Source organism: Haemaphysalis longicornis, unplaced genomic scaffold (assembly GCF_048455015.1).
Source record: "Haemaphysalis longicornis isolate Haplotype H1 unplaced genomic scaffold, Haemaphysalis longicornis Haplotype H1 scaffold_12, whole genome shotgun sequence".
Taxonomy (NCBI): domain Eukaryota; kingdom Metazoa; phylum Arthropoda; class Arachnida; order Ixodida; family Ixodidae; genus Haemaphysalis; species Haemaphysalis longicornis.
This window is the reverse complement of record NW_027526225.1, coordinates 77814565-77842523: the sequence shown is the minus strand read 5'-3', so window position 1 is coordinate 77842523 and position 27959 is coordinate 77814565. Positions and strand designations below refer to the sequence as shown.

General features: G+C 49.2%; 1 protein-coding gene across 3 annotated transcripts in view; it reads right to left on the bottom strand.

The window, feature by feature from the left end:
- The window catches only part of LOC144162826 (uncharacterized), a 136573-nt gene that overhangs the window by 16454 nt on the left and 92160 nt on the right, over positions 1-27959 (bottom strand). For 2 of the 3 annotated variants that reach the window (XM_077693491.1, XM_077693490.1), the window contains exon 2: positions 23619-23676. The exons of the other annotated variant lie outside the window; for it this stretch is intronic. The gene's annotated coding sequence lies outside the window, so the exon portion shown is untranslated. The remainder of the gene's footprint in view (positions 1-23618; positions 23677-27959) is intronic. 3 annotated transcript variants of the gene reach the window in all.

Sequence of the window (27959 nt, the reverse complement as noted above, 5' to 3'; positions counted from 1 at the left end):
AGCCGTATGCGTAACGGACACCTTAACAACCTGGTACAGAGCTTGCTTTGTTATTTTGGAGCTGTTACAGGGTGGGTCCTGGTCAGAACTGCGTGCGTCGACAGGCTGTGTACAAAAGAGTCGGATCGGCAAACTTTATTTTTGGGCAAAGCCAACTTTCTGGTGAATGATCAGTAGCTCTCGATCTAATGGAAATATCCCGAAAAAAAATTGTACTGAAATTGGCCGCTGGGATGACTCGATTACTGCGCCAGGTTTCATTTACTAGCCCTTATTAGTCAGTTTGCAGTGAAGTTGTTGACGTTATAAAATGCAGGTTTGCTGTCAGTACGTGGCCGTGGGCGGAGGGAGTATAAATACAGAAAATGGCCGAACTCTTGTTTAAAACTACCTCGGAAACAAAGTATACCAAAATTACCCGCTAGGACGACTCTAACATTACACCCAGTTTCATGTAATTGTCATCACTACGCAGTTCACCACGAAGTTGTAAATATTGTGGAATTCCCGTATCTTGTAAGTACGTCAATTTTTGCGGGAGGAAAGCAGACAGTCCCATGTTTGTTTCGTATAATAACTCTCTTGTCCCTACAAGTTTCATTCAACCAATTAACTATAAAAATCTTTAGGGAAGCTTGCACTTACGTGCAAGGCTTGAATGGCGAAGCTGTTGTCGGTGATCATCGACGGGCACAGAGTTGTGTTTCAGTATCGTTGTGGTGTTGTGGTTGACGTCGGTGGTGTGGCATTTCAATGAACTTATGTTGAGCAAGGCCAGAGTGAGCTCGTAGTTTTGGCCGACGTTTTCGTACGCCGCTTTGCAAGCGCGACTTATCGTGTCTAGCGGATACTTTGCCCGCCGAGCCTCTCGACGTGCGGCCGTGCGAACTATCCGCGGCCGGACCATGTTGAGTCAATGATCACCTACAGCCGCTTCGGCATTCAAGTCGCGACTCTTTCGCGGTACACGGCGCATGCGCACGACGACACGAGGCCGAACGAACGAGGGGCGTACGCAAGGACGTGTCTTTCTCGTTCCGAGCAAGTGTTGCCACGATACAGCGAACGCTGGAGTATTTTGCAGCCATTGTTGGCCAATCTCCATAAGCGGGTATGCTTGGCTTGACGAACGCGCGCTCGAGGCACGCGGCGAACGCTGCAGCTTTTTTTTTTTTTATTGCCAATCTTCCTAAGTGGGTGTGCTTACTTTGACGAATGCGCGCTCGAGGCACGCGTGCACGAACGCTCGGCATTTCATTTGTATTTTAAGTGTGAATGCACTTCTTAAGCGAGCCTGAAGCGTCCGCCGCCGTCCGCATAGCAACAGCAGCGGGTGCGCGCGCTCCTCGTCTTCCTTGGCAACGGGGGGAGATGGGCGCGCGCTGCCTGGCCGCTGACATGGCACATACCCACGTGGGGGATTGGCCAGGAATCGGGCGTGAGAAGGGCTAATGCACCCGCTTAAAGGAGTACTGACACGAAATTTCAAAGATGGGCGCGCGCTGCCTGGCCGCTGACATGGCACATACCCACTTGGAAGATTGGCCAAGAATCGGGCGTGAGAAGGGCTAATGCACCTGCTTAAAGGAGTACTGACACGAAATTTCAAAGCTGAGATCCGCTCTAGCAATCAAGTACAACGACAACACAAATAGGTGTCTGTGAATAAATGCATCTTTCTTTCTTTGTAGTTGTGTGTGTGTGTGTGATCTCTCTTTCGCGAACATTACCGAACCGCGCAAATTCAACTCGTGCATTCGCACTTTCACATTCTTCCCCTCGGGGAAATGCGGGGAATTTTTTTTAACTACGGACACCAGGCACAAACGATTTGCTCAACGGCTTCGCTGTTGAGCAAATCGTTCCGAAATTACAAACGACGAGTTTTATTTCGTCCACTGCTTGGACTGCGCCAAGCTGTCCTGGTCATCTTTCTTGACATAGTGGTAGGGTACTGATTTTTTTTTCCACTGGCATCTGTGGCGTATGGGCTCAGCTCGAGCTGTGCCGGGATCCGTGCAAAAGCGGAAGAAAATGAAGAAGTTCAGTCACGATCCAGAAATCGGCATGATGTGACTTTCCGTTCTCGTTTCTCCTTAAAGCAGGCTCGATCGTCCTTCCATTCGAAGCGGGAACTATGGTGCGCTACTTCGTGCGGTTTGCAGATAAAACGGTTATTTGTGTCGTCTTCCGCGGTTTCGCGTCCGATGCGTTTGGGACCTGATACGGGGTACGAGCAGGACGTGAAGAACCCCCCAATTCCTCTTCTTGATTATTCCGAGGTCTTTGAAGGATGAAAACGTCTGCAAGGCTTTTTAATATCCAATCATGCCCAGGGCTGCGTTGAAAAAGCGCAGTTCAACCATCCCTCCAACTTCTACATATCCGAATTTCCATCCACAATCCTGCCGATCGCCCTGCAGTCGGCGTAGAGTAGTGACATGTTAAGAAAAACCGCGAACAATACTTCGACAAGGAAGAAGATAGGACGGAGCGCTACTAGCAACCTAAAAGTTTAATCGTGAACGCACATACGTATTGTAAGCGCAAGTGACTAACTCTGAGCGGCAAGCTTCCTTGATCGTTTTCCCTCCATTTATTTGCCATCAGGACATCGTCTTCGTCTTCTTACCTCGCCCGTTCATCATCAGCCCATCATCGCTTGGACGCGCAACGCTTGATTATCATCATCGGGGTTCGAAGTCCCTTCTCGGGTTCGGGCTGCTGCTTGTCGAATAAAGGGCCTTCTCGCCTTCAACCAAGCCTTCTCGCCGGAGCCTCTCAATCGAAGCCACACAATCAAAGCCACCGTCATCGCATAGTGTAAATTACAATCTACCAGGCGGCAAGATAGCGGGGGAAACAAAAAATTCCCCCGCATTTCCCCGAAGGGGAGTATGAGGAAGTGCGAAGCACGGGGTGATGCTATGAGGGGGAGTTTGTTGAAGTTTGGTGGCATTTTGCCCGTTAGTTACATTAACACCCCCTCGTGATCACGTTCGGCTTAACACGCCTCGTTTGTCCCTCTGCGGAAATCTTGGTGAATTAACGTGTATGTTCGAGAGGAGGAGCGCACCGCACCGCAGCGCACCGCAGCTGCGAAGCGCCGACCGGAGTGAAGGGAGAGGAGGCGCAGTCACGTGAGAGAATGCAGAACTAGCGGGTTTGTAGTATCACGTGTACACCACGCAGTTATCAAGCCGCTATAACGCCGCTGAGTCGCCAACGCACGCCGCTGACGACGTAGTTTGAATGCGTTAAAGATATAAGGCGCGTTAATAACACTGATATCAACGTCGCGTCCGTGGCTTAGTCGGTAGAGCGTCGCGCTGCGGCCGCAAAATCCGCAGATCGAAACCTGGCGCCGGATGCTGTTTTTTTTTTATATAGTGTAGTGGCCTGGCTGGCGCGCCGAGAGAGGGTGTTGCGAGCTGGAGAGTAGTAAAGGGGCTTTAGGAGAGTATGCGAGGGGGGAGAGGAGGCGCTATGCGAGCGCCCTCACGCGTCGGAAATCTCCCCCCGTTGCTAAGGAAGACGAAGAGCGCGCGCACCCTCAGCTGTTGCTATGCGGACGGCGGAAGGTTCGGGGTCGCTTATAAAGTGCATTCGCACTTAAAAAAACACTGTATATAATCACACAACAAGTACGAAAATACAGAAACAAACGACAGCGTACGCTCCATCAGCTTTTTCACAACAAGGCAAATTCAGTGTCTGATAACATGACGGACAGTTGACTTACACATATATCTGCTTCTTTCTCAATGAAAAACGCTTCCATAACCTCTCTTGCGGCGCGCTTTTTATGGTTGTAAAGAATGAGCATCTGTGGCAGCTCCGGACGGCACGTGCAGTACCGGTGGTTGTGATTGGGCTTATCATCACTGCGCGTGTTCGCCAACTCCGGACGGCCCGTGCACTCTCTGCAATGCAAGGCTGAATGCGAACGTAGTACCCCTTTCAATGAGCTCTGATGTTCGCGAAGGCGAACGTTAAGGCAGCGACCAGCCTCTCCTATCTATTTCTTACCACACTTGAGAGGGATGCTGCAAACAACGTATTTATGGCAACCTACAAATTTTATACCTTGTTTTATTCCTCACCACTCTCCTCGTGGTTAAGCCCCTTTCCTGTCAGCGTCGCCCTTGGGTTTGATTCCGGCACTGCCATGATTTAGTTCGATTACAGCGCGAACGGGGTTTTGGCACCATCCGTTGCTCATAACACCGGGTTTTCCGCCGCATGGAGCACATAATGATTTCGCATTAAAACGGCACTCTCCTACAAGTAATCGAACCGAACACAACTCGCTCAGGAGTGCAATGTTTCCGCCTGGTCCAGTAGGCAGGTGCCTCCATTGAGAACTCCGAGACGACGGCCGTTACCGACCCGGAACAAGAGGATGCTAAGTTGGCCAAACTGGTAGGAATTAGTGTTAGTTCAGCAGGGCAAGTTAGACGAGGACAAACACGAGCGCCGACTGTCCGCTCAGATCATGATCATGATTGCGATGGCGATGGTAACTACGGCAACAATGATGATTAAGAAAGTTATGGTGGTAGTGATGATGATGATGATGATGATCATGATGATTATTATTATGATGATGATGATGTCATATAAGTGGTCTGCCACTAAGTTGATAGTCAGTGCCCGTGTTGTCGTCTTCGCTTGTCCCCGCTGAACTTGCGCTGTTGAACCAAAAACGACCAGAAACGTTATTTCGTCTCCTCACCGCCCTTTGCAGGACGCTATAGCCGTTCCTTTTCCATCGGCCAAGTAAACGTATTGGTTTAGCCCCGGAGCGTTCCGCTTCTTGGCTAGGCACCCAGCAACTCGTGGGTCAAGAAGCCTCTCCCGCATTTTCGGCACCTCTTACAGAAAGGCCTAAAGATAGCGCGCGTCATTCAAATAAATCGTTCTACGTGGGCAGCTGGTTTACGTACGGCGCAGGCGGTCTTTTTTGGCGTCCCGATAATTGGCCGATCGGGTGGGCCGCCCAACTGTGATTGCTATCTTTTCGTATTGGCGGCCGCTCTCGGCTGCTTTTGCCCGAAGAAAGATAAAGAGACGCATGGTAAGTCAAGGGTGTTAGGCTGCGTTCGTGTAGTGCATGTACGTCTTTACTTCAAGATATATCAGACCCGAAATGTAGGGCGTTTGGGACTCTGCCAGATTCGCAAGTCATTTCCCATGCGTGGGCACTACACGTAAAAATGGGCTGAATCCAGGCGGTGCGTCACAGCCCCTAATCCAAATGGGAATACGGCTACAGAGTACTTCGAAAACTACCGATTTATCATTAACGAGCGCAGCTGTTGAACGCAATAGTGGTCAAAGTGTCACTTAACTTTATTTTGGGCGTCGTAAGCACTGGTGCAAACCATGGGCATTGAAGAGCGCCACAGTGGAGGGCCCCGAATTCGTTCAGACCGCGTGTGGATCATGAACGTGCGCCGAAATGTCGACACGCCTGCGGTCGGGTTAAGTGCAGCAGTGTCGGCCAATCAAGCGTTTGAGTTGTGTGTTAGAAATTGAATTTTCTTTTTGTGACAGAGATTTCAGCAGCTCCAGTTCCGAGACTCGTGCGCAATCGGTGAAGTGACTAGCTCTGTCCGTACAACATCGTTTTCTGAAGAACCATCATAACATCCTCATTTTCCCGCATTAGGAGAAGTAATCCTCCTAATAGAATAGAAGTCCCCATCACTTTTGCTTCAATTAAATCAATCTGCTCTCAACATAGTAGAAATGAAGCGGTATAAAATGTTTCGAGGACATACAAAATTTTGGACATACCGATGTTACACTAGGATCGAATCAACATCGGTGACATGGCTGTTATATGAGCTCACTTATCCCATGCTCCCCTCCTATCGACAGCGATCAAACACAAGGTCTCCTTCGTAAACAACACGGTGTTGTTAATGATCTTTTTTCAAGATCCCAATCAAAAGTAGTGTCTTGATACTTGAGAATCTATAAGGTGTGCCTTAAGGTCGCACGCTTGCTGTGATGCTATTTAGCTGCGCACGCACACGCAATGCAGTCTCCGCTGCTGCTACGGGCAATAAGGAGCCGGCGCAGGTGCGTCGAAACGCTTCAGTGCGTTCCGGCGCTAGGAGAATCGCCGGAACAGATCTGGTAACGTTGGTTGCCGCTGTTTCTACGGTTCACGTGACGTGACGTCACAGCCCAGGTGACTTCACAAAATCACCAACTTGCTCTTGGCGGATTTTCGCGTCGTATCTGGCCAACGAGAGAAAAACACCCGCGCCACGCGAGGAATTCCTGTTGATGGCGCACGTAGGTACAGGACAGGATGTTCCGAAAATTTATCTCTTAACAACTTGTCGCTGTAAAATTCATGGCATAATTTACACCGGCACCAATGAGACGAGGAAGGCAACACCATGCGTGCAGCGTGACTTCGGCATCAACTTCCCACGAATGTCGAATCGCTGTCTCATTGAAAGCTTAAGAGAAAGGTGAGTCGGTTTGGAGAAACCGTATTCTGCTTGTTTTAACTAGCGTGAAAGTAAACTTCTCGCGTATTACAACGCGGAGTGTCGAAGGCTCGTATTCTATTCTAAGGTTACCGGTTACTCGTAGGCTGGAGATGTCGGTTCGTGGATAATCAAGCATGCATAGTAATAATCTGCAACGTTATGGGAACAAAGTGTGCTAGGACGACCCGTCCCCTGCTGCGTTGTTGTTCGGACGAAGTTGTCATTAAATTGGAGCACGCAATTGTCAAGGTGGTTTATTCCCATTCGCTGCAAGTAAATGTAAGTTTCAGTGCCGCTCACAGCGAGTTGTTTTCGGCTGTGCGTTAGGTGATTGATGCGTGGCGTTTGTCTCCTCTTACCCTGTCTGTCTTGAATGGAATATGTTTAACCAAGAGTCCCTCGATCAGCTTCCTTAACTACGAAACCAGTAACTTACGGGTCTCTAACCACTCCACACGTCCTCACGTAGCGCACGTTCTCGGCGCACTGACCACCACCGAGACCCAGAAGTAGGCTTCAAATTCGCTTTAATGAAGGCTCCCATGCCACCCGTCGTGATTCCCACTTCAACAGCGAGCACTTCCTCGCTGATTAATATCGGCGAATCTCAAAGCATCGTCACCCCATTCACTTACACTGTGGGAAGTTGCGCCGGCGCACGCGCCCATCCCGCACGCATGCAGGTGGTGGCCCTCTTTAAAAGCAGCCGCGCTCCTCTCTAAGTGAAGACACCCAACCTCACGCAGGCGGTGAGCGAGTGCACGCTACCGATACTATTCTAGTTCACTTTACTCTCAGCGCACGCTTCTTTTTCCGCTTCGTCCACGCGTGTGTGCACCGCGCCTAGCGCGAAAAGAAGAAAAGAAAGCCAGTGTCCAGTGGGATGGGCGTCAATGGACCGGTTCTTCCCTTCCTGGGCTCCCTCATCATCGCCGCTCACGAGCGGGAACCGACGTCGTGCGTGCGGGCCACTGTGTGCAAGCGGCGGCCGCGAGGACTATCCATAGAGCGGGCGCCGAAGTGTGGACTTGCGTAGCGAACGCCGCGCGGCGAAGTTGCCGCGGCAGGTCTTGTGTCTACGCCCTCAGGAGGGGGGGTCTGTGGAAGCCGGAGCGCGGTGCGCGCTGTAACTCGCTCCGCACAATTCAAACAGTTAATGACAACGTTCAGTTGGAACAGGATGTAGCACTCGGGCTTCCGTGTGTACTTGGCTGGCTGTCGGCGCCGGCCCTCCACGTAGCACACCCGTGTGGGCAGGTTCTTGTTGTCCGACGAGAAGTCTGTGCATGGATGGGAACAGCCTTGCGGGCTGATAGTGTTTCTAGTTTGAGCCAGTTTGCAGATCTCCATGCCAACTGTGTTACTGTAGTAAGGTGGTGGAATGTAGATACGTCAGTTTAAGCGGGCAGATGCGCTCCTCACCACGATCGGGGGAGTCGCCAAAGATCGTTGTTATTTGCAGTAACGAACTTCATTTCGTATCCTTAACGGATCTTCAACAAACTTCAGGTGAAAGAAATCATACGCTTTCAACATTTTCTGGTAAAAGTGGAAGTCAGCGAAGACACGTTTAAATGCACCTTGTTCATATATGTGAAGCATTGCATGATTTTTTTTTTATCCTAGTATCCGTCCTTTTCCGAGAAAACAGTCAAGGGGCGCCATTATTCCAAGGGCTGTTCGAGCGCAAATTGAAGTGATAATTGGCAGAATTCTGATACCGGCTTAAGAACATATAATGACTTCCTCAATGGCTACCCCAGTATGTAGCTCACAACACAGCGACGGCATTTGATTCAAGGAAGCGCGTCTTGCATAATTATGGGCGTTGGACTCGCCATTAAGAGACCCGCCTTAGAATCAGTTGCGCCTTGAAGAGAGGCTATTCGTTTGCGGTCCTGTGTTTGAATGTGGCGCTGACGTAGATTAGTGCTGGCTGCTGTTTCAAGCAACTGCAGTGGTGCGACCACTCAGGGGTATTCTTGCGGCCGGTATTATTTGTCGTAGCAGGCCCGCAAACGTATTGAAGAACAAATACAATTACCCAATTAGCTTCACTGAAAAAGTCAAGCCTAGACAAAAAAATTACACCATCTTCCCGTGGGGAACCCTGACGAGGATGCGAAACATCATGGGGGTTCCGTGTGGTTCCATTGTGTTGCCGTTATGTTGAGTGATCAGGTGTTTAGTAGCGCCAGAGGGAATTCCGCGTCCGGGTCCACACCGGTGGAAAAGGCACGCAAGTACTGTTGCGTTATGGTGACTAGGGGGTGGTTCTCGAGGCGCCGAAACTCGTCCATGATGTTCTTGTCGATGTTGTCGTCTATGTGGTAGAATCGGTAGTCTCCGTCAGCGAAGGTGAGGTGAAGGTTGTTGGTTGGTTGGTTGGTTGGTTGCCTCCCACCATGGCACATACCCACGCGGGGGATTGGCCAAGAAGTTTTATGCCTAATGAGGATGTGACCTATTGTTGACGTTGGAACACCGGCTGGGAGCAACGTACACGCCCTCCTCTTCGCAGCTTTGTCTTCTTCTTCTTCTTCTTCTTCAGGGGTTCCCCTACGGGAAGATGACGACGGTGGTTCAACGCGAAGCTATCTCGTGATGGATTCTTTGGTTGGCCAATCTCTAGGGGCATCCTGCCACAGTCATCATCAGAGGCGCTGCGGACGGGGCACGGACGCGGGACATTCCTCCGAGCAAGAGATGCTGCGCATCTAAAAATTCACCCCAGAAGTTCCCCAGAAATGCACCCGCGAAGTTAAAGGTTCCGAACAATCAGGGGTTTGCCCGCAATTTTGAATAACCTTTTCTTCACGGCAGTAGCTATTGCGACATTAAATTGATGACGATGATAGCAGTGGTGTTTATAGACCATTTCATCCGTTATTCTTTAATATGATCAGGTCATGCTCTGGGCTGTGTTGCGCATGCGCTGTTAGATGATCCTGTCGACTGCGCCAATCCATAAATCCGCTAGCACAGCCCACTGGTGAAATGGTTGCTGCAGGACGAAGAAATTAAAAAGGTCTATAGTAGTATGGTGGAAATTTGGACGAGTCGGGGAATCATAAGTAGTATCAAGAACGGTGCGAAGGCGCGACCTTAGGCCGAATAATGGCACAAACAATTCGGTTTTCATTATTTTGTGGTCTTTGCTCTGCTTCTGCGTTGATTACACAAGGGTTTCACATTATTCGACATCGTCGAGCTCAGCTAGACTGCATGAAAACATTTTTTCACGCCATGGCTGACGTAGCCTAATTGTTTCTGAGTAACCTGAAACGTAACATGGACGTGAAATGTAAAGAGAACAGGAACCCTCTGTCGGTGCACAGCAGCGCCAATTTTCCCGTCAATGGAAAGGGCGCATGCGCACTCGAATCCATTCGCAGTCTTTTATGCGAATTCTGTTAGACCGCAAGGGATGGTTTCATCATGTTTCTCTAGCACACATAGACTCTAAACGCGACTGTTTCCGTATTAGAGAAAAACACAGCAAGGGTAGGGTATTTCTTCTAAGGCGTAGAAAAACAAATTCTCGGACGCTTCCACCGTAAAGCAGAGTGACACCGACGAATTAATCAATTGAGATAGCGTGGGCTTAATCCCGTAAAAAGCAGTATTTTGTAGCACTGCTGTTCGACCGCTGGAAATCCCCCAGTTGCGTTCAACAGACATACATCGCTGCTTCTCAGCGTGGCCGTTTCGTCAGTCATCAGAATACAGCACGTAAAGAATGGCTTGAAAGAATAAATTTGGAAAAGCTCCCAAGCGGGAATTGTGGAATAAATGCGCGAGCGACGCATGCCATACGCCGAGCACGCTGAAAGTCGGCGTGTATAGTACACACAAATGCATGGAAGACATGTTTTTGTGGGTAATGTAAGGAGTCTGATATCGACGCAGTAAGGCCACAGGACCTTTTATTAAATAGATGTATGAAACACCCCATATCCCCATAAAGCAGAGTATACCCCTCCTCTTATAATCCGCTTCCCTGAATCATTACTATGTGCATGCAAATGCGTTGCTGAGGAAACTTGCAATTGGGGGGACGACATGAAGAGACGAAGACATGAAAATATGAGGGTCCTATCCCCATTTATTAAATACCTGCACAAATCTACACGTATACGTATACAGCGGCGCTATGTAACGAACCCGTCTAAAGTCACCTTGACTAGTGCACACGAATTCATTTACAGGAAGACTTTTAAGGGCAGTATAGGAGGTCTTGTACTTAAATATGAAGGCCGTATGATCTGTTATACCTTCTTAGGCTGTGCTACAGACGTACGGACATCTTAAAGTTAATTTGTAAGTGTTACAGACGTACGTACGGACGGACGGGTTTGTCCGTTGAGTGCAATTAGACATGCTCAATTCGTTAAAGAAAGAAGAGATCTCGGATGCTTCAATTTAAGTTTCCTCCGAAGCACCGCCGATTACTTAACCATACGCGCACATGCGCACTCAAATCCGCCAGCAGCTTTTCACAACACCCCTCCCGTTCGACCGCTGGGAATTTTCATTGCAACCCGCACAAACCCAGTGCCTCCCAACGAGGCAGCGAGGAAGACAAGACGACGCGAGGCGGGTATTCCCTCGATACTCCCGGAAAGAAAAACACAAAAAGAGGTCGGTCTCCGAGCTGAGACGTTCATCGCGGGCAGGCCTGGTCTCTCGTCGTGCTCTGGTCCGTCGGCGCTTTGTGGCCGCCCGTTCCCCGCACAGCCTCGGGGTGACCTTGTCGTCACCGGCGACGACGCCACGCCGCGAAGACGCTCGCCGCTGATCGAGAAAACGTGAGAACCGCCCCACTGAAGCCATTCCTCTCGAGGCCGCGTCTCGGGCAAAACTCGCGCGGGGGCCTCGCCTCGAGACGGGCAAACAAGACAGAAAGAATTCAATGAGCCCCGACGGGGGAAAAAAATGGTAAGGTATGAGCTCGCGCAAGTGTGTGAACTTTGCGATAGAAAGATTTCGATCGGCGCGGCCTGCTCTGGCAGGCGTCACCATCAGCAACGCACTCATCCGAGACGACCGTTATTATAACGGTTATAACGGTCACCCTCTTCAACGGTCGGTCGGTCTCTTCCGGTTTTGGGGAAAGGATGGGGGGCCCCCCGTTATGGCGTTGTCCTGTTTACTGGTTTTGCCACTTCCGGCCCGTTTGGATTCTTTTCCTTATCGGCATCAAGAGGACTCGGTATCACGTCCGGCCGATTTTATTGACTCCGTTTTTCGGCCGAAGCAGGCACAGCAAGGTCGTCAACAAAGTGGTTCGCCTCACACGAGAATAACGGGGCTTTGAATCGGCGTTTAGATGTACGGAAGATGACTTCGTGAGATCAGTACACGTGAGTTGGTGGGGCCAATTCGAGGCCACGGCCATCCCGTACAAGGCGAAAAAAAATCGCCAGGTGTTCGCAGCGGTTGGTCTGTTGAAGAAGCATAGCTGAGTTGAATTTTTTTTTTGTAGTATCGTCGATAAATCCGCCTTATCTTCAGCACAAATCGAGATTTAACGCACTAATTCTCGTAGGTGTACCATCCACACCCTCTGTCCAGATTTTTGTTTTCTAAGCCATGGCTCCTCCTTTCTCGCTGCGCATGATTTTGAACCATAATACTGAAACGATTTCCTTTCTGCTACTTTATATTTTCCTCGGAAAGGTATCAAAGAGGGATGACTAAAAGCTGGGATTCATTCTATACTACGAACATGGATGACCAGCGAAGCTGTGTAAAAACCGCATCATACATGGTTACACAACCTACGCGCATCTATTTTTTTTTTTTTCAACATTTGGTAATGGTGACGACTAGGGCTTTGCAAGTACAGCAGAATCTCGATAAACGGAAATAGCTTAAACGGAATTGCCGCTTAAACGGAACAATTGCCTGGAATTTGGTTGGTTTTGTATTCAGATAACGTAAAAAAACTCTCGGTAATCGGAACTAAAATTTCCGCATCACCGTGTAAACGGAACCAGAAATGGAACTTCTTGTGAAATCCACTGGCATGAGAATCAGATTTATACGGTTCCGGCTATTTCGTTCTTGTTTTTTTTTTTCTTCCTCCATGCTTTTTTAGCCTTGTTGGCCTCGTAAGCCTCGTCTCGTAAGTGGTTAGCCGTGTTAGCACGATGAATGCAACATCGCAGTTCTTGTCCCAGTCGTTCGGTCTCGATTCACGACCCTGAGGTTACAGGGCTTAGCTCCTGCCGTCTTGTCCGTGCCATCGTGGTGCTTTTCGCGCTTCATTACCGCATTACCGTCTTCTAAATTGGGTGGCTCGTAAGTACTCGCGAAGTTGAGGACTCTAGCCTCCGTGAAGATGCAGTTGTAAGGACTCAAACAAAAATAATTGATGCACTTTATAGTGCACAGCGACTCATTCTTGCCAGATCAACTTTGTAAGTGCTGTGCCTAAACCTCTTGTAGCTTTCTTGCTTTCTGGAAAAATATCAGCTGCGTTCGCCTTCTAGAGCTTATAGTTCCATGGAATGGTACTAAGAGTGTGTACGCACATAAATTCGCACTCTCACACATCTCTCTCAGTAAACGGAACTCCTGTTAAACGGAACTAATTTTTTCGGTCCCTTGAAGTTCCGTTTATCGAGAGTCTACTGTACTTGATGAAAAATGAAAGAATTTAAGTTTTTCTTTTTTTCAATCAGACAAACATCGGGCTGTACGTTTCGACACCGTGGAAGTGCATGTATTTACAGCAGACACGCATTCAACAACGTTTGCAAATTCACTGTGAAGTACCTCATATAAAACGTAAATGCATGTATGTATAAATCCGTATTGAGAAAAGGGGTGGCGCAACTCAGAGTAATAATAAAGTCGTCTTAACGGCCAATTATCGTATAATTTTTGTTGGGAAAGTTTCCATAAAGCAAGAATTACAGCCGCTTTCTATAACCATGCTCCTACGGAACACGGTGATGTAATTACAGCAGAAGGGAATTCTATAACGTTTGCAACTTTTCTGTCAACTGACTAAGTATGATACGTAAATGAAGCTCGGTGCACTGGTAGAGTCATCTTAGTGGCCAATAGTGATGTAATTTGCGGAGCGGAAAGTTTTCATAAAGCAAGTTACAGTCGTTTTCTGCTCAGAATTTGCGATAAAGTTGGTTTTGGCGCAAGGCGTTCTTGCTCGCGCACAGGAAATAAAACTGTGATTGGTTCCTCTGTGACAGGATTCGGTAAAACCCGAAAGTGAAATGCGCTGCGAAATCTGCAGCAAGAGGAGCATGATTTGTGGGTCGGCGACTGTCTTGTCAGTGTGCTTGGTGAGCTCCGTCCTGCTGGCGGGTCGCTCCATGGCGTGTAGGGCAGATGGTTGCGTTGCGACGAGCTCAGCTTACGGTACGCGAGAGGCAGAGATCGTAGCAGCTTGGACCGTGAACGCGCGAACGCATTCCGCTTCCCGTTGGCGTTATTCTTCGCACCAAATCAGTCACGTTCGTGGCTTTCGCCCGTTGGCGTCATGGCCTTTTTTGCGGCGCGTAATGCAAGTTTTCTTCCACGGGGCCATCGCACTGAGAAACGACGCAGCTTGAGCCGCCAGATCAAGGCGCCAACTGTCGGCGATGGTTAGCGTCATGATGAACTACTTCGCCTTTCCTCTCCTAGACGGCAGCCCCATCCACGTCACTGAAGCTTTTTCTGCCGTTTCTCCTGTGTTCGTTGTACTGGCGTCATTTCCGTAACGGATATGACGTCAGTGAAATCTTGGTGTATCCCGGCATAAAAAAGCCTTCGTGTTAAAATGCACTGAACCCTAGCTATACAAAATATCACTATAAAGCAAACTTTGGATACTTGTTTGCACAACGTCCAGCATTCAATACAGGAGGTAGAGTACAGTACACCAGCTTATTTATCTTGCCTGCGCCCTTTTCCTTTTCCAAACCTTCCTCGAAGCCAAGTCCAGAGCTTACGATAGCATACTTTGTAATAGGTTATGAAAAATATAAAAATATAAAACTTCGCTCTTTGTTCGCTGCTATTAAACTTTCATCAGTTTCTTCCATTACTGGACCCAGTGACCGTCATTGTAACTACGGGTTGAACCATGCACTGCGTAACTTCATGTACTGTTGAAAGATGGTCGATAAAATAATACCCCGGCTGCACTAGGGTCCGAATGTCCTTTCAACCAAATGTCATTTCACTCAAATGGGGGGCTTCGAATGCCATTCGGAATCCCCCGTGCTCCACTACGATTTCGACGGCATTTGATAGTTTTAACAATCGCTCTCCGTGCTGCGAGGCGCTTCTGCTGTGTAATTTTGTTTTTACGCAGTAATGCGGCATTAAAATTTAGCAGCAGTCTTTGGCATTAAGATGATATCAAATTATAAATATCGTAAGCTTTGGCACGGTTTTTGCCTAATTCTGAATGGCAATCGAGATTTTTTGTCCTGTTTTGTGCTGTCTCGCCAGACTGGTGTGTCATTTGCTCCCACCAGTGCTGAAAATACGGGATCATTACATCTTGATATCATGATTTAAGCAAATGAGGAGTAAACAGTTTCACAATTAAGAAGACTTTGTTTGCTTTAAGTACAGCAGTATTGTATTTGTTTATGCTGACTTGGAACGCTGTGCGCTAGAGTGCTAGAAATGGCATTTGAGCGCCCCATATGTCTCTCTGGGTGCTCATTGGTCTCGAATGTCATTTGAGCTGAATGGCATTTCAAAAGCCAGTGGAGCAGCGCAACTTCGCATTTGAGTCAAATGATATTTGGTTCAGATGACATTCGCACGCTAGTATAGCAGGGGTATAACTTAGAGCTTTCTATTACAACAGAAAGCAAGTACGCCTCTAGGTTTTCAGATAAAGTACGCTACTGGTGGTGAACGCAGAACGGAAATGGATGCTTCCGAGCTGTGGTATAATTATGACACTCTGTACGGTTATTTCTAACCGGTTAAACAAATGGTTTGTAAAGCTTGTTGTCTATATTATACGTGTTAGCAGCTTTTTTTTAAGGGCGAAGCCCTTTAGGAACTCGCAATGTCCGTGCCGATGTCTGCCGATGTCCGTGCGCAAGGGGCTTTACGTGCGCACAGCATTGTACGCCATCTATCGAGAGCGGCGCACACTGATGATGATTGACAATGATTGGTATTAGTTTCCCCTTTGTAGCGGCGTGATGACAAGTCATCTTACCAAAAAGGACTAATATACCTATGTTTTATACTCTTGGTTTAACACTAGCGCTGCTTAGTGCTGGCACAAGAAGCTTATTAGGCACAAAATACTTTTTTTTTCTGTTACAGGTGGTAACTGTCCTAGGCAACATTCCCCTCTCTGATTTTCGCCCACCAGCATTCTAATCTTCTTGATGATGATGATGATGATGATATTGCGGTCGTACCCTTTGCAGCGGGCGGGTGAGAGGTCTCGACCCTAACCAAAAAAAAAAAAGTTTAGCACTACGCACGCACTCTATATACAAGAGCTCAGGACCCGTGAAGGCCCAGTGGCCGAAGAACCCGAACCCACCGTCCTAGTCCCACGCCACACTACGACCCATACTACTGTGTGCCAAGGGTCGCCCTCTTCCACATTTCAAGGCGGCACTTTGTCCGCGCCACAGCGCGCATGTCCACTGAGCCACCCTCCTCAAACCCAAGAGCAACATGCAGAGGAGTGTTGCCATCGCTCCCCACGCCCTTGCGGTCTGGTCCAAGCTGATCACACTGGAGGACCACATGTTCCATCGTTTCCTCCTCATGCACACACGCACGACACAGGACATCCTCCACCGAATCGTCCAGCCTCTTCTGTCGAACTCGCGTACGAAGTGCCCCCGCTCGAGCCTCAAAAAGGAGCGTGCTGCCCAGGCTGTTGTCATACAGCCGGACCGAGCTGATCGCACGTTTGTGGGCTCTGTAGAGGGCCAAAGAAGATTTTTCGGAGCAGCTGCGGCGCCACTCCTCCTCTTCTGCCGCACAAACTCGCAGCCGCACTTCTCGTGTCCACAAGGTTGCCGAGTTCGCCTCGACAGGCTTTCGGGAGAGTCCATACTTTTGTTCCAGCCTGTACATTCGACGCGTCCACTTGGTGCGCAGGCACGTCGCCGACAGGTACTCGAAGACTCGGCGCGCCCAGCGTTCACGGCTCATAAAAAGCAGGCGGCCCTTATAGACAAGCTTGCTGGAAGCTTCCCTCGCTTCAAACGAGGACCACCCCGCATCGCCCTGCACAGCTTCGTTGGCTACGGTGCCATGACAGCCGACTGCCGTGCGGCCCACCTCACGCTGGCGTCGCTCCAGCCATTCCCTAGTCTCCGATGACAGGCAGACCACGGCGTTGGCAAACGTCAGGGCTGGTACATGGACGAGCTTCCCCAACTCGCGTACCATAGTGAAGCGGTTGCAGCCCCACAGCACCCGGCGTCTGAGGATCCCTTGGGCTCGCAGTGCTGATTGCCGGAGCTTCTCCTCCTGCTCACTGTACAGGTTCTCGTCCATTCCCAGCCACACACCCAGGTACTTGTATGATGCTTGAGTGGTGAGGGGTTTTCCGGCCAGTGAGAGCGTACTGTTTGCGTTTTGTCCACCAGCAAGGCGGACAACTGCAGTCTTCTTGGAGTTTAACCGTAGGCCCAGCTTTGTGACCTCGGCATGGCAGATGTCCAGCAGCACTTGGAGCTCTGATGAGCTTTCTGCCATAACGACCAAGTCATCTGCGAAGGCCAGACCCGGAAGTCTGCAGCTGTCATCTATGCCCCTGGTGCTAAACCTTAGGCCAAAGTCTAAGCCTGATTTTAGCAGCTCCCGCTCAATGTCAGCTGCATACAGTATGTACAACAGTGGTGAAAGTGGACACCCCTGCCGGAGTCCCTTGGCCACTGGGATCCGTGCAGACTGCACGCCACCAAACTTCACCACCACTGAATTTCCCTCGTACAAGCGTTGTATGGTGTCCAGTATGGCCCCTGGGATACCCATACGTGCCAGACGCTTGAAGAGAAGGGCATGGGGTACCGAGTCGTATGCTTTCTCCACATCTAAGAAGCAACACAACAGGGAGCGTCCTTCCTTCCTGGCTATTGCTGTACACTGAGTGAGCACAAAGAAGTTGTCGTCCAGTCTGCGCCCCCGACGAAATCCGTTCTGCAACTCTGTCAAGAGGTTGTGTGCCTCGACCCACCCGCTCAGCCAGTCCTTAAGGATGCTCGCGAACAGGCGGTACACAACACTAGTGACGGTGAGTGGCCGGTGGTCGCCCAGGTGTGCAGGGTTGCCACCCTGTTTCGGGACGAGGGTGATCCTGCCCAAACGCCAGTCCTCTGGGATTGGAGCTCCCTCAATGATGCCTGTGAACAGGTCTGCCAACTGCTCTCTTGCAACAGGCCCGAGATTTTTTAGCAGCCGGGCTGAGAGACTGTCTAGGCCCATGGCTGTTCGAGCCCGCAGCTGTGCTAAGGCCCGGTCCACCGACAACCCTGAGAAGGCATAATGTGTGCTCTCCTCCCTTGACCTGGCCGAGGTCGAGTCAGGTGGTATGTCCTCTTTCTGCCCACCACACAGGTCAGCTGAAGGATCGGGGTCCTGAAATACACGAGTGAAGTGCTCGGTGAGGTGCTCCTTCAGGTTGACGATAGAGCGTCCAGATGCCACATCCCGAAGCTGGCACGGAGGGGGGGCTGGCCTGTCCAATGACGTGACATACCTCCAGAACCTCTGGGCGGTGGATTTGCCATCCGAGTGTAGTGACCGAAAGAGGCTCATGTTGTGCTCGGCAAACTTCGCCTGCACCAATGCTTGCACCTTGCGTTTCAGCTCAATGTATTGAGCCCACATAGCTGGGACCGCCTCGGCACACCCAGTCTTGATGGCAAGCCGGTGAGCTCGGTTTGCACTACGGCGCTCTTTCCATGCCGTCTCCACCTCCTCATCCCACCATGGGTTCTTCCTGGCCTCGTCCGACCTTCTGTACTGCACCATGTGACGCTCAATGACCTCCCTTAAGGCCTGTACAAAGTTTTCGTAAGATGTAGCTGCATGCCTGCGTGGGCTAACCTCAAAATCTTCACAGACCTTCCCCACTGCAGCTCTGGGCAGGTACTTGCCTCTGTCCTTCCGCTGTGGGTTTCTTTTCCGGAACCCTGCAGCCCCAAACTGCAGGCACAGGCGGGTATGGTCGCTCCCCACACTCCTTAAGCCCTCCTCATCTACCGTGCACATCCTACAGGCACTGTCCAGACAGTGAGATCAGTGCATAGTCGATGGTGGTGGCGCTTCCTCGTGCACACCAGGTGACTTGGCCCACACACCGCTGATCAAGGTTAAGAATGCTGAGCTGCATGTCCTCTGCCAACCCTAACACCAGCCTCCCGTTAAAGTCAGTGTGGCCGTCTAATTCACTGAGGTGCCCGTTGAAGTCACCAAGGATGATGAGTTCCCTGTCCGTTGCCCACTGGCGGGCATCCCTGCGAACGCACTCCAGCGACTGCACGTTTTCAACACGGTGCTTGGTGTTCACTGCCAGGTACACCACACACACTGCCACTGGGATGCCCCTCAAGTCCCCAAACACCCACAGGTGACCACTGCATGCAACATCTTGGCGTCGCCACTGCAGGTCCCGCCGCCACAGGAAGCCTATCCCACCACCCTTGCGCTCCTGACCGGCTCTGTTGCATCCCGCCCAACACCAGTCGGAGTGAGCAGGTGGCTCCTCCAGCTCACGGAGGTGCGTCTCCGCCACCGCAAACAGGGAGATGTCATCTTCTCGCAGTGTGCGGTAGAGCTCAGTCCATTTGAGCTCGCGTCCACCCCCGTTAAGGTTCAGGAACCCCACCTTGATACCATCCTGCCCACGTTGGTGGCCGCGCGGCCACCAACGCGGCCACCAACTTTTTAGACCATGCACGCGCCATCTGGGGAGAGCGCCGGTAACTGCAGTAGCAAAGAGCGCGAATTTATAAGGGTACAAAACGCAAAAATAAGGCAAAAACCCTAAACTATCTAACGATAATTCCCGGAAAAAGACGCAGTGAACGGTGCCGAGGGTGCAAAGTACTGGGACGCGAATTGTCTTTTGTGTGGCGCTTGTCACTTACAGTGCATTTACTGCACCTTAAAACCTTTTAAAACTCAGAGTGCATCAGCACGCACGGACGATGACATTCATCACACAAGCAATACACAACTTGCGTCCCAGTGCTTCGCACCCTCGGCATGTTTACGGCGTGAAGATGTGTGATTTTTTTTTTACGCTTCACACGTGGTACTCCGTAATTATAGTGCACGCAACCTTCGTCGTGAGTCGTCAACAAATGGCGTAAATAAATATCGACGCAAAATAAATGTCCCCGGTATTTGCCGTGCAAATACCGGGCCCATGGGAAGCGATAGCATTTCTTCAGGGCGACCAAATGTTTTTCCTCATAACGCCTTCAAAATAGCTGCCACCCCGGACTGAATCGAGATTGTTTGCGTCTTCTGTTAAGAACGAGTCCTATAGGTGTGGTGCCACTTTTAAAGCGAAGCTTCAGTGTCCTCACTGATGCTGTTCTACTCCAATGCGTACTGCAGGAGAGCCAACCTTCTCTGACAATGACGCTGAATGATCGTGGGTGAAGTGAAAGAAAAAAAAATGGCAGCATCTCCACTCCGTGAATGATGGCGAGGGTGCGGAGTACGGGGACTCGAAATGACATCCAAGTTGCGCCCCGAGTGAGATCCGATTTGCGCCCCGACCGTCATTCGATTTGAGCCGTGAGTTGCACCTTCATTATTCCCTAAACGAAACTGCAACTCGCGGCTCAAATTGAATTTCGCTTGATTTTCGCTCGATGGTGGTGTGCGCACGGATGGACGCGGACGGGCATTGGGAGGTCCTCCTAAGGTACTCCGCACCGTTGCAGGCGAGGGAGTAACCCGTTTGACTCCGGCGGCCGCTTTTCTGATGGAGGCGAAAAGCAAAAACGCCCGTGTGTACGATATTTCGGCGCACGTTAAAGATCCCCGGGTGGTCAAAATTAATCCGGAGCCCTCCACTACGGCGCGCCTCATCGCCTTCGTTGCGTCGGCGCGTTAAACCCAACAATCAATCAACCCGTTTGACTCTCGGGTACCTAACTCACGGTCGTAGCCCAATGGGTACGACGACTGACACTAACTCTGTGTGGTCTACCAGACACAGGCTCGAATCGTGCCGGTGCCTGTGTGATTTTTTGCGATTGTTAATGCTATGCGCACGGACGCGGACGGACATTGTGCGGTCCTAAGGTACTCCGCACCTAAAAACGCTTCCCGTGGTCCAAATCGTACCCGGGTCTCTCGCGTTATAGCCGGATGCTATCGGATTGCTCCATTTCGAAATGGTCGAAGCAGCAGGTACTGGTCCGCGCCGTACACCCTAAACCCAAACGTTAGACCTACGGAGTGAACACCCGGCAGTTGCTATGGGTATCCTAGAAAAGTGGCGCGTACCTCCAGAGTAGCGCATACTCGCAATGAGGGACCGGCCAACCTAAGAATCCATCACGAGGATGCTTCGCGTTCAACCGCGTCGTCGTTAGATGGAGGGGCGAGTGGTTTTCCTCACACTTCCGTATACAAAGCGTAATTCGCAGGGTGCTCTACGAAGTCTATGCTTGAGCAGACCGCAAAAGGTACGGACACAGAACAAACATATCTGGCCCCGTCTTATCCTTGCCGTAGATTACTAAGAGCATGATACGCCAACAGTACCAATAAATAGGTAGAACAAACGACGACGCTAACCAAGGTCCCTTTCGTCTTTTCAACGAGCATCATCCAGCGACACACCTCCTTGGACGCCATCTGCACTCCCTGTGATTGGGTGCAGCGAATCATGACTTTTAGCCACGCAGCCCTATCGGTTTGCGGTCTTCCAAGCCTCGGAAACGAGGACGGGCAAAAGAGGCGTAGGCATAGAGCGAACGGGGTTTTTCACGTGGCCTATCGCTGTATTACGACAGAAGACTTCTTTTTCTCGTCTTTTCTCGGTCCTTGCAAAACGTGCGCACGTCCAGGCCTGCGCACGCGGTGAAGTGCTCGGGCGGAGGCGACCCAGAACTGTCAGATGACCGACCGTCCTCCGCAAGCTTTCAGTACTCTCTCGGCAGACGCCGTCGAATGGTTTATGCAATGGGCGCTGCTGCAGATCTCGGCGAAAAACAAAAAGCGAACTCGGGTGTTGGGAGAGGATGAATAAATAGGACATACAATGCAGGACTTCGCCATAGCCAAAGAAATTTACTTCGAAAGCAAGAAAGAGGGATGACCAATTTTCGTTGACACACCTCTGTCTGCTACGCCAGAAGTCTCGCTTGGAAGTAGCGCGCAGTTATTGGAACCTTTGCTTAAAAAATTATCAGTGGCTTAGCTCGGCTATGCCAGGATATACGTAGCGTCCAATTTAATTCAATCCAATCCAATCACATCATATCCTATCCGATCCAATCCAATCCAGCCGCGGTGGTGGCGGCGGCTCCGGCGCGCCAGCTGCAGTGCACCGTGAGACGTCACTGCTCCTCGCGCATGCGCGGAACGGCTCCCCAGGAGCCACGCGACACTGCTCAGCCTCGGCCAGGGTAGCTCAGGGTACAAAAATCGTCCATGAACTTTCAAATCAAAAGAATCTCCTTGGAGGCCTCTTCCGCCGACCGCCATAAAGCTATCAAATCTGTTTTGAGCGAAGAGGTTTTAATACCGCACACACGTTTCCTTTTTGCAAGCGACGTGGCACAGCCTACGTAAAAGAAAGCGGCTTAATGACTGCCTCGTTTTTTTTTCGCTGCAATCTGCATGTTCCTGGATGTAATTAGCCATTTTGGGAACCTGCAAGCGTTGACTGTGCTAATGACTGCGTGATTCGGCAAACGACTATAGTAAGGAAATGAACGGAGTGAGAGGTAGCAGTCTAAACCTCGTGCCTTTATGGATATTATTGCTGATTTTTTTTTACTCCCACTTTCCCTTTTTTCTTCAGTTTCTCGTTCGCTACAAGGAGACGGTCGGCTTTGTCGTGCATAATCTCTTTTGTGCGGTCTTTCTATAGCTAAGACTGCGTGAAATGCACACGCGCATGAAAAAAGCACATGCTCCTTGTCATGTATCAAGGGCCCCCCTGAGAGGGGATGCATAAAAAAAAACGAAAAAAAAAACAAGAAAAGGTCTTGGCACGCACTTCCAATTCACGTTTCTTTGATTTTTATTTTCCCGGATGGTTTTGAAGCATTCCCTCTGGGAGGGTGCCCTTGACACATGACGCTCCTCACAGATTCTCATTCAGGGCTCCTTTACGCCACCACATCGCATCATTACACTTTGATCATCATTGCCGTCGGTCTAAGTAACCATGTCTAGATCATTAGGGGAAATTTAAATTTGAGGAAACTTTCACAAGTGACGTAATAGCTGAAATTAACATTGCCTAATCAAGATAACAACCTGTCTCTACTTGATTAGTTCGGTAAGTTTCGCTCCAGAGAAAATACTTCTATACATTCAGGAGATTGACTGCTGGTCGATCTCCTGAATGTATAGAGGTATTTGTATAGAAGTATGAAAGTACAGAAGTACAGAAGTGGGGTATAGAGGTGGGGTTTTAGTGCCTCGAGATTCGATATCCGGCACCGAAACGTCGCCACCTAACAGTGAATCCATATTTTAGTGCAAGTCGCAAGACCACTCCAAGGGCTATAAAAGGGTCGACAGCTGGGCTAGCTGTAGTGGTTTTTGAACGTCTCGAAACCAAGTGCAAGAACAACACGGACACGCAAAAGGAAGGAAGAAGGTTAGGGCTTTCAGGCTGAGTTTCTAGTCGTTCTCTCCAAAGACCATGTGCCCACAAAATACCCCGATTAATACGAGTCAAAATCCCAAGAAGCTCGCGGAGAGACTAAATAAGGGTCTAAGAAAATGGCAGATATCGTCTCTTAACGCCGTACAAAATATCCCAAGACGAAAAGTGAGAGCCCATCTCTCGTCAAATCAGTGTTTGAAATTCAAATTCAAGTTTTAGACTTTGTGTAAGATTTAGGTGAAGTATCAGCAATTAAAATTGTCAGATATGTTTTCGATTAGTTGCCAGCTCACCTGTTTAAATAGTTGCTCTTGTGGCAGAACTCAGTGCGTCAGCCCTTTTCGCTTCATCCTGGATAGAAGGAAATACAAAAAGTTAGCTCTCCGTAAACGCGTGCGTTACGAGCTTCAAAACTCGTTACGAGCTTCAAACGCGCAAGATGGTACAAAAAACTGGGGTTGATTCCTCTGTCATAGGAATCGGTAAAACACGAAAGTGAAATGTGCAGCGAAATCTGCAGCTGAGCATTATTTGGGGGTCGGCGGCTGTCTTGCGGGTGTTCTTGTCGAGCGACGTCCTGCTGGCGGGTCGCTTCGGCAAAGGTGTACTGGCGTCATTTTCGTGACGGATATGACGTCAGTGAAGTTTTGGTTTATCCCGGCATAAAACACTTTCATGTTAAAATATAAAACCCGAAAACGAACAACCATAAGTATTAAGTACTCTTTAGTTCTAAAGGTTGCTTCACCGCAAGAAGGCCTTACGTGCAGGAGTGCACCCTTTACAGGCCGCTTGCTTCGTTGTACTGGCGTCACTTCTGTGACGGATATGACGTAAGTGAAATCTTCGTGAATGCCGAAATAAAACACTTTCGTGTTAAAATAACACGAAGTTCTAGCAAGACAAATGGTTGCCTTTTCTTTTCGTAGAAAGCAGAACTGATAAGGAGAAAAAATGAATACATTACCACCTTATCGGGAATTCCTATCAGGAATTTTGTGAAAGCATGTTTGTGTTTTATCGTAAAGTTCGGAGAGCCGCGGAAAAACCGTACACCACTATCAGTAAGCTGCTGCTGTATATTCGGCCGTATATGCAACCATCACCATAATTAACCTTACGAGTCCGTTCACGTCTGTTCCTTTGTATCGTTACTTTTTTTTCTTTTTTCTTTTTATCATCTGGCGTAGCAAGCCAGCGCGACGGCTCGGCTAACATCGCCAACTTCCATCAAATTTATTCGACCTCTTTTCAAATGCCTCTGCCTCGAACAATCTTAATTCGTGCGTTTCTCAGAATTCCCCTAATATTTTTCCCCTGTACATCACAAACTGCACGTGAATGAGCAAATTCGGGCTAAGAAATAAGGCCTTTTATTAATGCTATTTGCATTAGGCGTTAAGTACTTTCTTATTGATAGTAAAATGCTTAGGGCACAAGAATACAGATACTTCTTAATAATACCTTAGTATTATAATAAAAATGGTACGCATAGGTGTCTGATGAAAGAACAAAAAAAATTAAAATGTCGACGACGGACATTAAAGATCCCGGAGGCGGTATCACTAACAGCTTCGCTGTAAAAGTAAAAGGCGGAGAATAAACTGGATCTTCTCTCGCGACGTTTTCGTGCTTTTTTTTATTACGCCATTTTGACACAGAGCACGAGAAACAAGACGGAACTATTTACAAAACAGTGCATGTAGAAACAAAACCGAAATAAAGGAAAGAAAAAATGCGCGACATATATCTGCCGGTCGCTTCGTGTAGTATACAAAACTATATAGAGGCCAGTTTCAGAAAGAAAGTTCGACAGTTTTGTAAACCAACGAAGAACATGAAGGCGACGAAAGCGCAAACTCGCCACGTGGTAACACTACAAACATGATCATACGTCCCTACAAACACCTTGATTCTTCATACCGTAATCGTAGTTGGAAGCTTTCATTGTCAAGGCAGAACATTTTCATGGCGCTGAGACTTTTGCTTCAAATAACACAATGTAGCGCCGGCTACAGCAAACGTTTTCTTTGTATATTTCGGCAATTACTGGTGGCAAATGTCCTTATACACACAAGTAAAACTTTGTTATCGCCCTTTATTATCCTGTGTTTTCAAACAAGAACAAGTTGCTTTCTGCGCTTTGTTATAGAATATTTTTAACTACGTGTGTACAAGGTGTTTTTCACTAAGTTGTATTGCGCATATTTGTATTCCTCCCCACCAGCAACGTTCACATGTGTCACTTCAAATGACTTTTTTTTGTACATTCTCTCATTTTTCTCTTTGGGGACATATAACGTGTTATTTGTTGCTCCGTTCATTCAAAGTTCATTCAGAGTTTGATGTTCCCTTACAGTTCTGTCGCGACGCTCACCCTTTGTTACCCCCCTTACACAATGCCCTGCAGCAAGGGCCTGTAAGGTATTTTTAAATAAATAAATAAATAAATAAATAAATAAATAAATAAATAAATAAATAAATAAATAAATAAATAAATAAATGTTTTGAACAAATCAGTTTCAGCTTGAGTTCTCAAGTGTAAAAATCCAGGACTACAGAGCTACGGGAAGTACATCAGCCATCGACGTTATCGAACGTAGTTGACGCCCAGTGTCCGTCCCTGCCCCTTCCCACTGCACGCACGGGCCCACACATAGTTACTGCTCTTTGTTTGAATAATACCGTCGTCTTCGTATGCCCACAGTTACCTGTCGGAACCCTGTGACGTCATCGACGACGTCGCTCGTGGTTACGACAGCAGCCTCTTGCCCAGCCCTCAAACACAATCTCTTGAGGACGAACTCGCCGGTCAACAAAATTCACAAGAATTCCTGACTTGGTGTCAATACGCCTTTCAATCTTCCTTCTTCCACACAGTTCACGCTATAATAAGAGGTTGGCAAACCCCAACGCTGTCCACGACGTAAATAGATTACGCACACACCCAATTCCCAGGAGAAACGAAACAATGGCGATGCATTCAGCGAACAAAATGCATCGCCTGGAGCGTTCCCTTCAGAGAGTTCAACTGCGTACGCCGCTACTTTCCCACGACTACAATGCATACAACAGCGATGACAGCTGAGCATATCCGCTAATGCACAGAAACACATCTTTGCGCTAGGGCGGAAACGCGGCACTCAGAACGGGGAAATCATGCACAGCCATTTTGTTTCTTTCCCTGCCCACTGCCTCTCGCTGTATCTCTGGTTCTTCGAACCACACAACTGGGCGATATCAAAGTCTTCCTCGACGCGGGGGGGTTTTTTCCGGCAGTAAGGCAGCAGGTGTTCGCGCGTACAAAACTATACATAGCCCGCCTGAGCCTTGCGAACAGTCAACGGACAGGTCTGCCTGAAGCGCGAAAGAAGCAGCCGCGCTCAACGAGGGACAAAAGACGATTACACATCAACCGCCGACACGCTGTTTCACGGTTGAGCCGGCGAAAGGCTATAAAAATCGGCGGGGTGTTCGGTGGTGGAGCGCCCGCGAAAAACATTGCATTAGCCACGACTGTCCCAAACCGCGAGAGAAGATTCTTCGCGGTCATGGGAACGGCAGTTACATCGAATGAGGCTCAAGAGTTTTGCTTCTTGCGTTATTGTTTCGAAATAAAATGTGACAAAAATGATGCAGCTGGATTGAGGGAACTGGGCGGCGAAAGAAGACTGCGCACGCGATCAGCTTGAAACATGTAAATGGAAGGTGAAATCCGGAAGGGTTGAAGAACCGTCCATCACGGCAAACAAGAAGCTCAACTTAGGAGACAAACCGAGGGAAAGAAAGAATGCAACGCTCACAGCCGTACCTCCGCGTCCAAGCAGTTCAGGCCGTGCATTTCCAAGTTCCGTGCGCAATGGGGGAGAATCATCATCATCGTCAGCCTGTTTGTGTACATTGTAGGACCAAGGCTTCTTTCATGTTCCTCCTTTCTTCCTGTACTTCTGGTTCCGGCTATCGGTATGCACTCTGCTACCCTGGGTTACATGTTAGCGGCATAGAGAAAAGTGAAGGGAGAAAAAGAGAGGGAAGCATGGCGTGGAGGAAACAAATGCTACTACTCTAATCTTGGATCCTACGTGAGATTCTCTGTTTTGCGAAGAATCAAGCTACAAAACGCGTTGCGAAATGCGGAGCTAATTATGGTTCGCCTAAAATTTGCGCCGAATCGTTAAATAGCTTCGCTGTTAATATCTTCGCCGCAAGCACCTTCGCGTGCCACCAGGACAGAGCATCTTTTGCTCCCTTCCGAACTGCACAGTTTACGAAAGTTCACTCTGCAGTACACACCCTCGAGGAAATAGAGAGGAAGAGAATCAAAAAAGAAAAGAACGAAATTTCAAAGTGAGCCCGTGTGGGGAAGAGGGTGGTGGCGGCGGTGTGTCGCGCGCCGCCTTTCAAACAATGACTGTCCAGCATCGGGCAGCCAGCGGCCCGACAGACGCCGAACCGTGGCGTATATATACACACAAGCACACGCCTCCGCCTCGCCATGCGTGGCCAGCCGCGACCGCCGCCGCATATCATTTAGATATATATATGTCTCCCTCTTCATCTCTTCCTCCTTCTCCACCCTCTCTCCCTTTCTGTTCACGGTTCATGCAACGTGGCATTGTCTTCACTCACGAACG